This window comes from Mauremys reevesii, linkage group 12 (assembly GCF_016161935.1).
Source record: "Mauremys reevesii isolate NIE-2019 linkage group 12, ASM1616193v1, whole genome shotgun sequence".
In the NCBI taxonomy this organism is placed as follows: Eukaryota; Metazoa; Chordata; order Testudines; family Geoemydidae; genus Mauremys; species Mauremys reevesii.
The window spans coordinates 18,890,128-18,907,337 of record NC_052634.1 but is presented as its reverse complement, the minus strand read 5'-3'; the positions used below and the strand labels follow the sequence as shown (position 1 = coordinate 18,907,337).

Sequence of the window (17,210 nt, the reverse complement as noted above, 5' to 3'; positions counted from 1 at the left end):
AGCTATCTCATAGTTCCCGCAGTCTCCCCCGCCCATTGGAATTCTGGGTTGAAATCCCAATGCCTGATGGGGCAAAAAACATTGTTGCGGGTGGCTATGGGTACATGCTGTCAGGCCCCCTCCCACTTCCTCTGTGAAAGCAACAGCAGACAACTGTTTCGCGCCTTTTTTCCTGGGTTACCTGTGCAGAAGCCATACCACGGCAAGCATGGAGCCCACTCAGCTCAACACAGCAGCCATGAACATTGTAAACACCTCGCGCATGATAGTGCAGTTTATGCTGAACCAAAACCAGGTGAGGAGGAGGCGGCGGCAGTGCGGCAATGAGTGAGATGAGGACATGGACACAGAATTCTCTCAAACTGCGGGCCCCAGCGCTTTGGAGATCATGGTGTTAATGAGGCAGGTTCATGCCGTGGAACGCTGATTCTGGACCTGGGAAACAACCACAGACTGGTGGGATCGCATAGTGTTGTGGGTGTGGGATGATTCCCAGCGGCTGTGAAACTTTCGTATGGGTAGGGCCACTTTCATAGAACTTTGTGATTTGCTTTCCCCTGCCCTGAAGTAAGCAGCCCTCACAGTTGAGAAGCGAGTGGTGGAAGCTTGCAATGCCAAACAGCTACCAGTCAGTCGGGAATCAATTTGGACTGGGAAAATCTACTGTGGGGGCTGCTGTGATGCAAGTAGCCAAACCAATCACTGAGCTGCTGCTACCAAAGGTAGTGACTCTGGGACATGTGCAGGTCATATTGGATGGCTTTGCTGCAATGGGGTTCCCTAACTGTGGTGGGGCAATAGATGGAATCCATATCCCTATCTTGGCACTGGAGCACCAGGGCAGCCAGTACATAAACCGCAAGGGGTACTTTTCAATGGTGCTGGAAGCACAGACCAGAAAATAACCATTGGGGATGTTCAAATGGCTATAGTTATCCTTGGGGACCTAGCCTACCCCTTAATGCCATGGCTCATGAAGACATACACAGGCAGCCTGGACAGTAGTCAGGAGCTGTTCAACTACAGGCTGAGAATGGTGCAGAATGGTGGTAGAATGTGCATTTGGATGTTTAAAGGGACACTGGCACACTTTACTGACTCGCTCAGACCTCAGCCAAACCAAAATTCCCATTGTTATTCCTGCTTGCTGTGTGCTCCACAATCTCTGTGAGAGTAAGGGGGAAGACATTTATCGCGGGGTGGGAGGTTGAGGCAAATCACCTGGCCGCTGATTATGTGCAGCCAGACACCAGGGCAGTTAGAAGAGCACACCAGGAAGCGCTGCGCATCAGAGAAGCTTTGAAAACCAGTTTCATGACTGGCCAGGCTACAATGTGAAAGTTCTGTTTGTTTCTCCTTGATGAAAACCTGCCCCCTTAATTGACTCATTCCCTGTAAGCCACCCACCCTCCCCCTTCGATTATAGCTTGCTTTCAAAGGAAATAGAGTCACTATCATTTAAAAACCATGTATTCTTTATTAATTGATTATAAAAATAGGGAGAGAACTGACAAGGTAGCCTGGGTGGGGTAGCCTGGAAGGAAGGAAAAGGCCACTTCAAAACTTGTTGAACGATAGCCTTTTGCTTGGGCTGTCCACTGGGGTGGAGTGGCAGGGTGCACAGAACCTCCCCCCACCCCATGTTCTTGGGCATCTGGGTGAGGCGGCTATGGAACATTGGGAGGGCAGTTATACAGGGGCTGCAGAGGCACTCTGTGATCCTGCTGTCACTCCTGAAGCTCCACCAGATGCCAGAGCATGTCAGTTTGATCACGCAGTAGCTGCAGTGTTGCATCCTGCCTCCTCTGATCTTCCTGCCACCACCTCATCTCAAGCATCCCTCCTGTCCTTGTGTTCGTCCTTTCTGTCCTTGCGTTTGTTGGACACTTTCCTGTACTGTGATACTGTGTCCTTCCACTCATTCTAATGAGCTCTTTCACTGAGGGTCAATTGCATGATTTCAGAGAACATTTCATCTTATGTGCGTTTTTTTCGCCGCCTTATCTGAGATAGCCTTTGGGACGGAGGAGGGAGACTTGAAAAATTTGCAGCTGCAGGAGGGAGGTGTCATGATTAGTTAGTAAAGGGTTAAAAATAGTACCTGGTAGGCACCTGACCTGAGGACCAATCAGGGAAGAGAATTTGAAATTCCTGGGAGGGAATTTTTTCCCTCTGTGTGTGTGTGTATTGTCTTTTAGCCGTCTGGAGTTACAAGAGTCCAGATGTTTTAATCAAGTCTACAAGTTTCTACCTTTCTGAACTAATTTCTTCTAGTCAAGATAGTGAGTATTAGAAAGATACTTTGTGTCATTATCTAATAATCCTATGTTTGCAATTCTGTGTGTTTGTTATTGATTATTCTTAATTCTGCCTGTACTGGTTGTACTGGGAAGAGAGAGGATTCTCTCCAGAACTTAGCAAGGTTATACCCTATGAGTGTCCAGCTTGGACTCATAGAGATTCTGTATTTTCTTGTTTTTCTTTTAATAAATTCTTTCTATAAAGATTTGATTAAATCCCTTCTACTGTGGATATAGGGGAAGGGGCTAAGACATTCTCTCTCGGTGGTGAGACAGCTTATCTCCGGGCAGAGAAGGGAGGGGGAAGAGAGAGTTCCTCCTGGGTTTGATTCAAGCAGTTTGAATCAGGTATCTCTTTCCAGTGGCTAGGAGAGAGGGAGGGGGGAGGTTTCCCTCCAATGAGTGGATCTGTATTTCCCCCAGGGAACGTCTCTGGAAAGAAGGGAGACAGGGGGAAAACAGGGGTGTCCCGGCCCACGTAATTGACCGAGGTGGTGGCAGCAAAAGGGGAGATCTACCCTAGGATTTTGGGGTGGGGGAAGGCATGCGGGTCCCCACATTGGAGCCCAACAGCTCTAAGTGGGGGTGAGACTCTGACAGGAGGGAAAAAAGGGAGAGAAGTATTTAAAAAGATATATTTTACAGAACAATGCTTATACTCTTTCACAGTGAACAACACCATTCACATTACATAGCCCATGTGATTTCGGTACAAGGTCACATTTTGCATCTTAATATTGAGTGCCTGCGGCTTTGGTGTTCGAGATCACAGATGCAGGGCCAGGCAACAGAATTCAGCTTGCATGCGGCCATGGTAAGCCATTGTCTTTCGGCTTCTGCAACCTTCATAAAAGCAGCACCCTCCTTTCCCATACCAAGCAAAGCCCGTTGAGTGCTGTGGTTTTTATGTTAACGTGCAGCAGCAGAAACCAAACTAACCCACCCTCATCCAATTCTCTGGAATGATCACTTTACCCCTCCCCCCACTGTGAGGCTGGTATCAGGAAAGATCCCTGCTAGCCAAACACAAACAGCTCAGCGCTAATGCCCTCCACCCACCTGGCTAACCACAAGGAAGGATTTCTTTTCAGCCGCAGGCAAACAGCCCAGTAGGAACGGCCACCTCTGTCCCCTTAATTAAAATTCCCGTATTTCAACCAGGTTACCATGAGTGATATCACTCTCCTGAGGATAACACAGCGAGATAAAGAACAGATGTTGCTTGAATGCCAGCAAACACCAGGACCATACGCTGCCAGGCTTTGTCATGCAATGATACCAGATTACTTGCTACTAGCAGGGCATGTTAAAGTGTCCTGACATGGAGGACAGAATAAGGCTGCCCTGCCTAGAAACCTTCTGCAAAGGCTTTTGGAATACCTCCAGGAGAGCTTCATGGAGATGTCCCTGGAGGATTTCCGCTCCATCCCCAGACATGATAACAGACTTTTCCAGTAGCTGTACTGGCCGCGAATGCATCCCAAGTCCTCAGGCAAATTAATCATTAAAAAAAGTTTGCTTTTAAACCATGTGTAATATTTATAAAGGTACACTGACCAGAGGTCCCTTCCATGGCTTCATGGTCCAGGATACCGCCTTAGGAGGCTACAATTCAGTCAGGCTGAGAAAAAGATCCTGGCTGTTGGGGAGAACGGTGTGCTGTGTGCCCTCCGCAAGCTCATCGTCGTCCTCCTCCTCATCTTCCCCGTCCACAAAATCCTCAGGCATGGCTGAGAGTACCCCCTCCTCGGAATCCACGGTCAGGGTGGGGTAGTGGTGTTGCATAGAATTGCATGCAGCTCAGCGTACAAGCGGCATGTCTGCAGCTCTGCACTGGACCGTCCATTTGCTTCTTTGGTTTTCTGGTACACTTGCCTGAGCTCCTTAACTTTCACGCGGCACTGTAGTGAGTCCCTATTATGTCCTCTCTCCATCATGCCCTTGGAGACTTTTTCAAACTTTTTGGCATTCCATTTTTTGGAACGTAGTTCTGCTAGCACGGAATCATCTCCCCATACAGCAATCAGATCAAGGATCTCCTGTATAGTCTATGCTGAAGCTCTTTTTCGATTCTCAGACTGCATGGTTACCAGTGATGATGAGCTCTGCATGGTCACCTGTGCTGATGAGCTCTCCATGCTGGGCAAACAGGAAATGAAATTCCCGGGGCTTTTCCTGTCTACCTGGCCAGTACATCCAAGTTCAGATTGCTGTCCACAGCAGTCACAATGGTGCACTGTTGAATAGCTCCCAAAGGCCAATACCATCAAATTACATCCACACCAACCCTAATTCAAACCGGCAATGTCGATTTCAGCACTACTCCCCTCATCCGCGAGGAGTACAGAAATCTATTTTAAGAGCCCTTTATGTCGAAGTAAATGGCTTTGTTGTGTGGACAGGTGCAGGCTTAATTCGATTTAGTGCTGCTAAATTCGACCTAAATGCGTAGTGTAGACCAGGCATAAGGGCTTCCTGCCACCCTTTAGCAACAACCAACACTCCATCCCCACAGGGACATATCCTGATTTTATTTGCTCCCATGTTAATCTGGAGTCACTCCATATTCTTCCTTGAAGTGTCTCGTGATTAACACTGGTCTCAGTGAGACCAAAAACATGGCTCAGGAAGGAGGAGGCCAGACTCCTTTCTTCTTCCCTTATTCCCTCCCCTTCTTCTGAGAAGGATTCACAGCAACAGTTTTCCCTCCAAAACCTGAAGTTCCTCCAATTTTGAAAATGTGGAGAGAAGCAAAGTCTGTCGTGATTTCATATCAGTAATTGATAAATGGATAGAAAGTTCTCAGCAGCCCCTGCCAGCCATTCACACAGGGGGAGCCCTGGGTAATGCTTCTTTAACAGGAGAATGGATGGCATGGAGGAGCCAGATTTTGTAAGAAATTTCCATGCTCAGTGACTGACAGATAATGATCAATAAGGACCTACTCCAAGACAACTACATCTCAGCACTGGGCGACGCAACCCCTCATGGAGACCATTTGTCATGGGGGTTTGGGATACCGCTGGTAAACATGGTGAGGGGAAAGTGAGGGGCTAATACAGCAGCCACTCTGGGGACAGCCTGGGCAGCAAGGAGCCAGTCCCAGACTGAGTCCTCATCATGTGCACCCTGAGGAAAAGAAAAGGTTCCAATCAACTGTCCTGTGAGCTGCTGGGAGACACTGTTCCCCCAAACAGGGGGAGGCTTCTGGCTTTGGTGTATATTAAATATGGGGCAAGTCACTTTCATCAGCAAACATTTTAATGAAGATAAAGGGGGAACGAAATGAGTCTCAAATGAGAGGAGAAAGTTGCATTTAACTCCCTGCAACGCCAGGATGGAGAATGATTAAGGCAACAAATTCTCTCCAAAACAGGAGGATTTGCTGCAACTAAACATGGGAACGTCTCCAAACATAAGATGCTTTTAAACAGACATTTGATAATTACATGGAAAAAGATAAAATCTGACAGCTGATGTCTATGTTAAGTCATTAAAGAGAAAAGGGTGGAAATCTGGAGAATTCTGGATCAATTTTCACAAAGTAGAGCAGAAAGTGAACAGATGTGAAGAATTTTGTATGGATAGTCAATAGTAGGTAAAGAGGTAAAATGAGAGTGAATTTCATAGTTATTTGACAAATTGAGAGAAAATGGGGAACATCTGTAAAACTTTTCTAAATATATTCAAAAATTTGAGAAAAGGTCAAAATGTGAGGATATTTTATGTTAATATTGTATTATTAGTGAGACATGGAAAAAATCTCAGGGAATACTGAATTAGAAATAGATAACTAGAGAGAAAGAAGGGTAAATTTTTAGGATATTCTCCTGAAGAAGAGATCTGTGTAAAATTCAGAAATGTCTCTCTCTCACCAACTGAAGTGGGTCTAATAAAAGATATTACCTCACCCACCTTATTTTTCTAAATGCAAAGCAATGCACATTGGAGAGAACAACTAGAGCTACTTATAAAGTCTACTGGGTGGTAAATTAACTGTCAACTGTAGCCCATATAGCTAGCTTTAGCTTTTATGCAGCAGTAATGCAAGGAACCCACAGGCCTGTCTCCTGTATGACACTGGCATCGGCAGTTAGCATAAGGCTTGAGGTCTATCAACTCTGGCAAAGATAAATGGCTTAAGAGTCACCCCTAAGGTTTGGGGAACCGGAAATAGAGTGTCTAAGGGGGAATTTCGTCCATAAAAACACCAGCCGACCAGAGAAATGTGAGTTAACGCTGGCTTTCGGATAGAACTTCCACAAATGTCTGACCACAGGAGTGCCATGCCACATATGACACCAAGATGAGATCATCAATACACTAACCTACAGAAGCACACCCCAACATTTAGTAGGGAGAGGAAATACAAATAAGGAAGAGCGGAGAAACCCCTACTGAACATGCATTACAACTACCAACGTCAGCAGAACAGATTATAGGCTACACAACCCAAGAACGATCTGCATGTTGCGTTAGACAAATCAATGAAAAGCTCCACTCAATGCACAGCTACCAGCAAAAAAGCTAACACCACGTTAGGATTCATAAGGAATGGGATGGAGAATAACACCAAACATTTGTATATAAATCAAGGGTGCAGCCTTCCATATCCTTGGACCACCATGGCTACAGCACTTCACACAGGATATTTTATATCTATCTTTGAGAACTGGGGAAGAAATAGGTCTAAAAAGAAACATTTGATGAGAGAAAACCACACAGATCTGAAGAGAGTTTATATTAAGTGTGAGAGAGTAACTGGACAGTTTGATGAGATTATTGAACTTCCATGTACAAACAGACAGTAATAATTTCCCCCAAACACCCACACCATTCACATGGCAGCAGAGAGCCCTTTGGAGAGGTACTTTAAGAGAGTAGGTGAGGGAAGTATGGAGCAGGAAAACTCCCTGGGGAGTGGGGAGGAGGCAGCAGCAGGGAGGAGGCAGGTGACTGGCAGCTATGGGGAGCTACATTGGGCAGTTGGGGGTAGCAGTAGCCAGGACTGTGTAACCTTGGGATGGACAGTCTCCAGTGGGGACTTTTTCCTCCTGTCACCTTCTTTCCCTTGTTGCTGGCAGAGAATGGCCACCCCATTCCACCTCAGAGGCAGCTGTGTCTCAGGGCTCTGCAAGCTGTACTCATTAAGCCCCTTCTCATTTGGGGAATGATTCAGGACAATTTCCCAAAGAAAGAAAATTTGCTGCAGGTCAAATGGGTGGGAAAATAGCCTAAAACTGAGATTGTTAAATTAACATTGGAGAATTAAAGAGAAAATGGGGCAAAATCTGAAAAGGAGAATGGAGAAAGTGTCAATTATTGCTCCATCGGCACTGACCCTTCATGAAGCAGTTGCTGCTTTTACACCTGAAAGGAGACTTCCTCTCTCAGACTCCTGCCCATGGGGCCATGGTTGGACATGGTGACCCAGTGAAGCTGACTTGAGGCTGATGTAAGGTAAGCAAAACTGAACCAGCTGCCAAGTACAGAAGCCGATGGGGGGGGGGGGGGTGCGCCTCAGTTCCCCTACATCAGTGGTTCTCAACCGGGGTACATGTACACCTGGGGGTACACAGAAATCTTCTGGGGGTCCATCAACTCATCTAGATAATTGCCTAGTTTTACCAGGGGCTACAGAAAAAGCACCAATGAAGTTGGTACAAACTACATCCCCACACAGACAGTGACTTGTGCACACTGCTCCATACCCTAAACACTGAAAGGGACGTGCAGTGTTTACACTCCCCATTGATGTATTTGATTATCTGGCACAAGGAGACAGTCCCCCGTCAGGCTCAGCCACACGGCGCTGGGACACGCTGGTGTTTCGAGATCAGACACTCGGGAAACGCAAGTGATCTGCTGCCCGACACCAGTCCCTGGACTCGCCCCTTGGGCAGGAGACACCCCCACCCCCAACACCCGATTGCCCGAGGAGGGGCGGGAACCTGGGTCTCCCTGGCTGCCGGGGGTGGGGGGCGGTCAGACCCGCTTCTAGGGGCGCTGCCCAAACCCCAGGGAGCAGCAGGGCCAGGCCCAGAGCCCCGGGGCCGAGGGACCAAGCCGCGCCCCCGGGACACGAGAGTTCGCGTTAGGAGCCTGAGAGGCCGGCGCTGGCCCAGGCGGGGGAAGGGAAGGGGCGCAGGATCGGGGGGGTCGTTGCGGGGCGGGGAGGACATGAGAAGTTGTGTGCGTGGGGGGGGGGTCAGGCTGACCCCCGGGCCCTGCCTTACCTGAGCTGGAGAGGGCGGAGCAGCTCCTGATTCGTCTCACAGTGGGAGTAAGAAGCCGGTTGCTCAGGCAACGTGCACTTCCCATGCCGCGGGAAGCGGAAGTGGGCCATCTGCCCACGCGCTCCCTCGCGGTGCACACTGGGAAGTGTAGTTCTTTCAAGCTCGGTCGTCTACTGGGGGAGGGGCCGTATTTATGTCATTCGCCGCGCCCCTCCCCGCTTGCTGATTGGCGGAGAGACCGCGGGGCAGTGCGGGGCGGGCAGCAGAGGGGTTCCGGGCGAGACCGAGAGCCGCAGGTCTGGCACCCTGGGAGGGGCACGCGCTTGGCTAGGCTGGAGCCGCTGCGCTCGCGCTAGTAGCGCCCATGGGGTCGGGCCTCGGTTCCTTCGCCACGAGGCTTCGTTACCCCTCGGTCTATCCCGGGCGCACGGTGCGGCCGTGGGGCTGAAGAGCCGCTGAGATTCACCGGCGCAGCTTTGAATCCTGGTCGCAGACAGAGGCGGCTTCAGCCCCGTGTAGCCAGTGGGGGGTTGTGCTGCTTAGTCCCCCTGGCCCTAGTGAGAATCCCGCCCCCGCTGCTCGGGGGTGGCCGAGCGATGATGATGGGGTGGGGGTGGGGGTGGGGGGGGAAGGTCCCAGCTGCACAGACTCGGTGCCAAGGCTACAGAGGGGCAGCCAGTGCTGAGCTCGCAAGGACTCCGGCAGTTGACGCGGCAGGGACACTGTCTCTGGGGTAGCAGAAGGCAAGTCTGTGCATGTGGCCCCTGGGAGGGACGGGGGAAGTGGGTCTCCGTGCGCTAACCACAAGTGCCACCCCTGCAGCTCCCATTGGCCCTGAGAGTCTCTTCCTCCTCAGTAGATGACCTGAGAAACAATGTCCGCCTTTTCTAAAGAAGTGCTTGAACATAAGAATGGCCATACTGGGTCAGACCAAAGGTCCATCAAGCACAGTATCCTGTCCTCTGACAGTGGCCAATGGCAGGTGCCCCAAAGGGAATGAACAGACAGGTTATCATCAAGTGATCCATGCCCTGTCACCCAATCCCAGCTTCTGGCAAACAGAGGTTAAGGACACCATCCCTGCCCATCCTGGGTAATAGCCATTGATGGACCTATCTTCCATGAATCTGTCTAGCTCCCTTTTGAACCCTGTTATAGTATTGGCCTTCACAACACCATCTGACAAGGAGTTCCAGAGGTTGACAGTGCATTGAGTGAAAAAATACTTTCTTGTGTTTGTTTTAAGCCTGCTCCCTATTAATTTCATTTGGTGGCCCCTTGTTCTTGCATTATGAGAAGAAGTAAATAACACTTCCTTAGGCCTGGTCTACACTAGGAGTTTATGTCGAATTTAGCAGTGTTAATTCGATTTAACCGTGCAACCGTCCACACCAGAATGCTAATTAGTTCAACCTAGAGGGCTCTTTAGTTCGAATTCGGTACTCCACCCCGACGAGGGGAGTAGCGCTAAATTCAACATGGCTATGTCGAATTAGGCTAGGTGTGGATGCAAATCGAACTTAGTAGCTCCGGGAGCTATCCCACAGTGCACCACTGTGTTGACGCTCTGGACAGCAGTCCGAGCTCAGATGTTCTGATCAGCCATACAGGAAAAGCCCCGGGAAAATTTGAATTCCTTTTCCTGTCTGGCCAGTTTGAATCTCAATTCCTGGTTGGACATCGGGGCGAGCTCAGCAGCACTGGCAGCGATGCAGAGCTCTCCAGCAGAGGAGTCCATGCAATCTCAGAGTAGAAAGAGGGCCCCAGCATGGACTGACCGGGAAGTCTTGGATCTGATTGCTGTGTGGGGCGATGAGTCTGTGCTTTTGGAGCTGCGCTCCAAAAAACGGAATGCAAAGACCTACGAGAAGGTCTCCAAAGCCATGGCACTCAGAGGATACAGCCGGGATGCAACGCATTGCCGCGTGAAAATGAAGGACCTGAGACAAGGCTACCAAAAAATCAAAGCGGCAAACGGACGCTCCGGAGCCCAGCCCCAGACATGCCGCTTCTACGAGGCACTGCATGCCATTCTCGGTGGGTCTGCCACCACTGCCCCACCAGTGACCGTGGACTCTGAGGATGGGATAGTGTCGACGGGCAGTTTCTCGGCGATGTTCGCCGATGGGGAAGATGAGGAAGGGTTTGTGGAGGACGAGGCAGGCGACAGCGCTTACAATACTGCTTTCCCCGACAGCCAGGATCTCTTCATCAGCCTCACAGAGATCCCCTACCAACCCTCCCCAGCCGTTAACCCAGACTCTGAATCAGGGGAAGGATCAGTCGGTAAGTGCTATAAATATGTAAACATTTATTTTTTAAAAAACAGGAATAAAAACTATATGAAAAGAAGGTCAATACATATAGGGATCGAACAGAAATCCTCTTGGGAGAGTTCCACGAAGCTCTCGTAGAGGTACTCGAAAAGCCTCCACAGGAGGTTCCTGGGGAGAGGTGCCTTATTGGGTGCTCCGTGGAAGCACACTCTTCCGCACCAGGCTATCCTCAGGTACTGTGGGAGCATTGCCTCCACGAGCATGGCAGCATAGGGCCCTGGTTTGTGCAGGGTTTCACGCAGCATGCGCTCTCTGTCTGTCTTAGTGACCTGCCTCAGGGTGATCTCGCTTGGCGACTGCTGCATCTAATTAGGGGAATTAGTGTAATGTTACTATTGGGAATGCTTCACTTTTCCTTTGCATAACAATAAGCGTCGTTTAACAGCCACGTGGTGGAGGCTGCAGAGGGGAAGCATACAGGGATCTTTCCCGGGGACAGCCGCGAGGGGGTGGAACAGGGTCAGAGTTTATGCTTTCCGGATTGCCTGCAGCAGGAGGGCACTGCTATCCATTAACTGTTAAGCAGCCTAAAGTTTACGGCTTACCAGGCCTGGCTGCTACACGGATTCTGCTGTCCTGCCCCGCTTGTCCGATCTCCAGTGCAAGACCCCAGGCAATGAAAGCGAATGCCGAAAATTCGAACTTGTCCTGAGAGCACATGAGATAGGTGCCCTGTATGGTCTTGTTCACAGAAACTGAGTAGACTGTGTTCAGTGTTCGCAAACATGTATCTTTGCAAGGAAATCACTTCCTTTTTCCCATCACACAGCTGCGGCTCTTTCCCAAACTGCCCCGGCATCCCCCTCACAGAGGCTGGCGCAGATTAGGCGGCGAAAGAAAAAGACTCAGGACGAGATGTTCGCTGAACTGATGGCCTGCTCCAGAGCCGAGGCGGCCCAGCAGAGCCAGTGGAGGGAGACCCTCTCTCAGCAGCAGCGCTCACACAGCGAACGGGAGGACAGGTGGCGGCAGGAAGACCAGCAGGCGACTCAAAGACTGCTTGGACTAATGAGGGAGCAAACGGACACGCTCCGGCGCCTTGTGGATGTTCTGCAGGACCGCAGGCAGGAGCAGAGAGCCCCCTGAACTGTATCTGCAACCGCCCTCCCCCGCCACAAAGTCCTGTCCCCCCCTCACCCAAAATCACAAGAAGGAGGGGCGCTAGGGGCCGTGAAAACTGTCACTCCACCCCAGCAGAGCGCTCATGTACCAAACAGCTCTCATTCCCTAAAGTATGAGAATTGCTTCCCTTCCTGGCTCACCCGATCCAAAATCCCAGTTTCATCCCCCAACTGTGTAGTTGAGTATTAAAAATAGTTTGCTGTTCATTACTGTTTCCGTCATGTTTCTTTGCAGAAGACTTTATGTGAAGGGGAGATAGGGGTTTATTAATTGCATAGGACAGGCACCATTACCAGGGTACAGACATGGGGGCAGGATCAACAGCAGGTCACACACAGAGTGCAGTCACTAGGCACCCGGGTCACTCTGGGAGGTGTCTGCTGCCCCAGGTCAGTCTGGGAGGTGTATGCTGCCCCAGGGTCCGAGCGCCTGGCATCCACAAATGGCAAGGCAGGCTGCCCTTACCATGCCCTTCCACCCTAGCCATGAACCTCGCCGATGCCCTGAGCCCCAGCCAGAGCCATCATCCCCCTACACCTACTCACCCTTCCCACACACCCCTCACCCCTTCCTGCAAACCCACCCCTTCCTGCACACCCTCCTGTAACCGTCCTCCCCCCAGAGACCGCTGTAGGAGCAGGAGCCTGTCAGTCCTCGAGTGTAGAAGCGGTCTGTACATCACTGCACACCGTACCCACCAAAGTCTGCGTTCCTGTTTGAACCCTTTAACGCAAATTCGTTAGTAAAGAAAACTTTGTGAATTAAAAATGTTCCAATAACTTTATTTTTAAACGTCTGTTGGAAGGGGGGAAACCTGGTGAACGGGGTATGTAACCCCTGAAAAAAGTCAATAGTAACTGAAACAGGGGCAGGTTCAGCTTCTCTGTAAAGAGACTGGACAGTCATAGGTTACCCTGCTCTCTGAGGAACCTAGCTTTCAAAGCCTCCCGGATGCACAGCGCTTCCCGCTGGGCTCTTCTAGTCGCACGGGTGTCTGGCTGAGCGTAATCAGCAGCCAGGCGATTTGCCTCAACCTCCCATCCCGCCATAAAGGTCTCCCCCTTGCTCTCACAGAGATTGTGGAGCACACAGCAAGCTGCAATAACAATGGGGATATTGGTTTCGCTGAGATCCGAGCGAGTCAGTAAGCTCCTCCATCTCCCCTTGAGACGTTCGAAAGCACACTCCACCACCATTCTGCACTTGCTCAGCCGGTAGTTGAAGAGCTCCTTGTCACTGTCCAGGGTGCCTGTATAGGGCTTCATGAGCCAGGGCATTAGCGGGTAGGCTGGGTCCCCGAGGATCACTGTAGGCATCTCCACATCCCCAACAGTTATTTTGTGGTCCGGGAAGAAACTACCTTCCTGCAGGCGTCTAAACAGACCAGAGTTCCTGAAAACACGCGCGTCATGAACCTTGCCCGGCCATCCGACGTAGATGTTGGTAAAACGTCCCCTATGGTCCACCAGTGCTTGCAGCACCATTGAAAAGTAGCCCTTTCGGTTAATATACTGGCTGGCCTGGTGGGCCGGTCCCAGGATAGGGATGTGAGTGCCATCTATAGCCCCACCGCAGTTTGGGAATCCCATCGCGGCGAAGCCATCTATGACGACCTGGATGTTTCCCAGGGTCACTACCTTTGAGACAGTAGGTCAACGATTGCGTGGGCTACTTGCATCACAGCAACCCCCACGGTAGATTTGCCCACGCCAAAGTGGTTCGCTACTGACCGGTAGCTGTCTGGCGTGGCAAGTTTCCAGAGGGCTATGGCCACTCGCTTCTGCACAGTCAGGGCTGCTCGCATCCGGGTGTCCTGGTGCTTCAGGGCAGGGGCAAGCAAGTCACACAGTTCAAGGAAAGTGCCCTTACGCATCCTGAAGTTTCGCAGCCACTGTGATTCATCCCAGACCTGCAGCACTATGCGGTCCCACCAGTCCGTGCTTGTTTCCCAGGCCCAGAATCGCCGTCCCATAGCATGAACGTGACCCATTGCCACCATGTTCTCCACGGCGCGGGGTCCCGTGCTTTGTGAGAGGTTTGTGCCACTCTGTGACTTCACGTCCTCACCGCGCTGCCAGAGCCTCCTCGCCCGATTTCTCAGCAGCTGACTGTGGAAGAGGTGGACGATAAGGTGCGAGGAGTTGACAACGGCCATAAGTGCAGCGATGATCGCAGCGGGCTCCATGCTCGCAGTGCTGTGGCGTCCGCGCTGTCACTGACCAGAAAAGTGCGGTAACAGATTTCCCTCCGGCGCTTTCAGGGAGTGAGGGCAGGAGTGACAGTTGAATGACGACAGTTACCCAAAACCACCCTCAAGAGAAACACTTAGGAATCTGGGGCAAAAATCAGTGCTTGGTCCTGCTAGTAAAGGCAGGGGGCTGGACTCAATGACCTTTGGAGATCCCTTCTAGCTCTAGGATATAGGTATACCTCCAATAATTATTATTAAAAAATTCTCAAAGATTTTTAATATATGGTTTTTAAATAGGCAAGTTCCAGATATTTTTAAATAGAACTATTTTAATCTCAAAAGTGCAAAAGGAGGAAGAACTTATGCAACTATCCTTATGGAGTCAAGTATCAGAGGGGTAGCCGTGTTAGTCTGGATCTGTAAAAGCAGCAAAGAGTCTTGTGGCACCTTATAGACTAACAGACGTTTTGGAGCATGAGCTTTCGTGGGTGAATACACTGGCCGGATGCATGCATCCGACGAAGTGGGTATTCACCCACGAAAGCTCATGCTCCAAAACATCTGTTAGTCTATAAGGTGCCACAAGACTCTATCCTTATGGATATCATTAACAATAGGATCTGTGTGGATAAGCTGTATATAAAAATTTTAGCTAAAAGATTGATAATTATAGTTAACATTTGCAATAGACAAAAAGGATTTATCTCTGCTCCAGGATGCGAAGAAAATATTTCAATTTTAGATAATTTAATAAGGGGACCAAAGCAGAATGGAGATGAATTAGCCATAGGATTTGTTGATTTGGCTAAAGCTTTTGATTTGGTGGGACATGGGCATATCATGTCCGGCCTGAAGAGATTTGGGACTGATGAACACTTTATAGAAATTGTTAGGGACCTATATGATAATTGCACTACTAGGGTTTGAGTGGGTGATAGAAGTACCAAGTCCATTTTAATAAGGAGTGGGATTGAAAAAGATGACCCTTTATCTACAATTGTATTTAATATAGCCATGGATCCCATGTTACCTAAATTGGAATCTGAGGGCTCAGAGTTTTATATTCAAGGGAATAGTGTCACGTCATTGGCATTTGCTGATGATGTAGCATTTTAAGTGGCTCTTATCAGCAGATGGCTAAAAATCTGGGGATTTTAGATTGCTGTAGAAATACTAATCTACAGGTTAATGTGAAAAAGACTAAAGGGTTTCACATATTAGCAAATTGGAAGAACTGTGTGATCATCCCCAAGGGTAATTGGAAATTGGGTACTGAAATTATTGACTGTGTACAGCCAGGAGAAGGCGAGCTCAGGGCAGACAGAAGCTTCCTGTGGAGCAGAAGGGCAAAAGCTCGCTTGATCTTGATTTTCAGTACTAATACAGACTATGAAAGTGGGGCCTCATGACCCTTCTGACTTTTTGGGTTTTAAGCAGGAAGTGTCAGGAAAGTTACCACAGGGATAACTGGCTTGTGGCGGCGAAGCGTTCATAGCGACATCGCTCTTTGATCCTTCGATGTCGGCTCTTCCTATTGTGAAGCAGAATTCACCAAGTGTTGGCTTGTTCACCCACTAATAGGGAACATGATCTGGATTTAGACTGTCATGAGACAGGTTAGTTTTCCCTACTGATGATGTGTTGTTGCAATAGTAATCCTGCTCAATACGAGAGGAACCACAGGTTCAGACATTTAGGGAATCTGCTTGGCTGAGGAACCAATGGGGCAAAGCTACCATCTGTGGAATTATGATTGAACGCCTCTAAGTCAGAATCCCCCCTAAATGTTATGTAACGATATGACAGTGCCGGGGACCCTCAGTTGGCCACAGATAGCCGCCCTCCTCCCTCACCCCCAGAGGGTAGGGCTCGGTGAGGAGAGCCATTCGTGTTGGGACCAGAATGCAGACAGAAGGGAGCTGCCTCTCACCTGTTGAGCACTGCATGTTTGTGGGGAACCTGGTGCTAAATCATTCGTAGATGACCTGATTCTGGGTCAGGGTTTCGTGTATAGCAGAGCAGCTACCTCGCTGTGATCTACTGAAAGTCAGACTTTGACACAAGATCCTGCCACCAGTCAGAAGCTTGTGTGCCATGCCCTGGCTACAGTGGTTTCCCCAGGAAACCACTGTAGCTGTTGTGACTGGGAGTAGCAAGAGATGAATTCCTACTTCTTTCATCCCAGAAAATAGAACACAAAAATTGGGTCGAGCCACTAGTGATGATAAAAAAGAAGTTGAAATCAAATCTTCATTTATTCATCATATGATATTCCATTCTGTGTTCGAATTCTCTATTCTGTCCTGATCACATGGCAGCCCCATTGCTGGTAGTGCCTCACTCCACTCAACTGTTGATGTTTTATAGGACAGGCATCTGTAAAAGTTACGTAGAGGTTGAGTAGAATCTAGAAGTTGCTGTTGTAGATTTTTAAGAATCAAGTCTGTGTACTTTTTCAGTTGTCTTAACAAACACTTTCTTGTCTTCTTCACTTAAGGATTCAATATAAATGCCTTCATTAGTCAACTTCTGGACTGAAATCTTTGCTCCTTCCAGTACTTTTTCAATGGATAGCTCTCTAATTGATCCAAATGTAGCTTCTATTGCTGGACAAAGATCTACTACTGTTGTAGCATATGCCTGGATGGCATTGTTTAATGACCCAAGTGGTTTCAACAGTAGACTTACGAGAGAGAGAATGGCTATAGTCTTCTCTGAATGTAGTAGCAAAAGTAATCCACCAGCCTCACTACTTAGATCCATCCCATCTTGGTAGACACTTTCCAAAGCCAGTAATAGGGGCTGGAGTAATTTTAAGACAACAGCCAAGGATCGCTCATGAGAAAGCCAGCAGGTTTTCCCAGGTTGGACTAATTTGAACTTCAGTCCCAGTGTATCTTCCATATTTTCCAAGATATTCAGTCTTTTTGGACTCTTGCTGAAAAAATAATATAATGAAGACATTAAATTTATAGCTTTTTTTTAATGTCTTTTGAAGATTCTGCAGCTCGTACTAGTGCTAGTT

General features: G+C 49.1%; 1 protein-coding gene across 1 annotated transcript in view; it reads right to left on the bottom strand.

Annotated features, from left to right (window-relative positions):
* LOC120375473 (zinc finger protein 271-like) overlaps positions 1-8,781 on the bottom strand; it is a gene marked incomplete at its 3' end in the record, with an annotated part of 430,987 nt that extends 422,206 nt beyond the window's left edge. The window contains exon 1 of the mRNA XM_039496131.1: positions 8,537-8,781. The remainder of the gene's footprint in view (positions 1-8,536) is intronic.
* Positions 8,782-17,210: the final 8,429 nt, after the last annotated feature.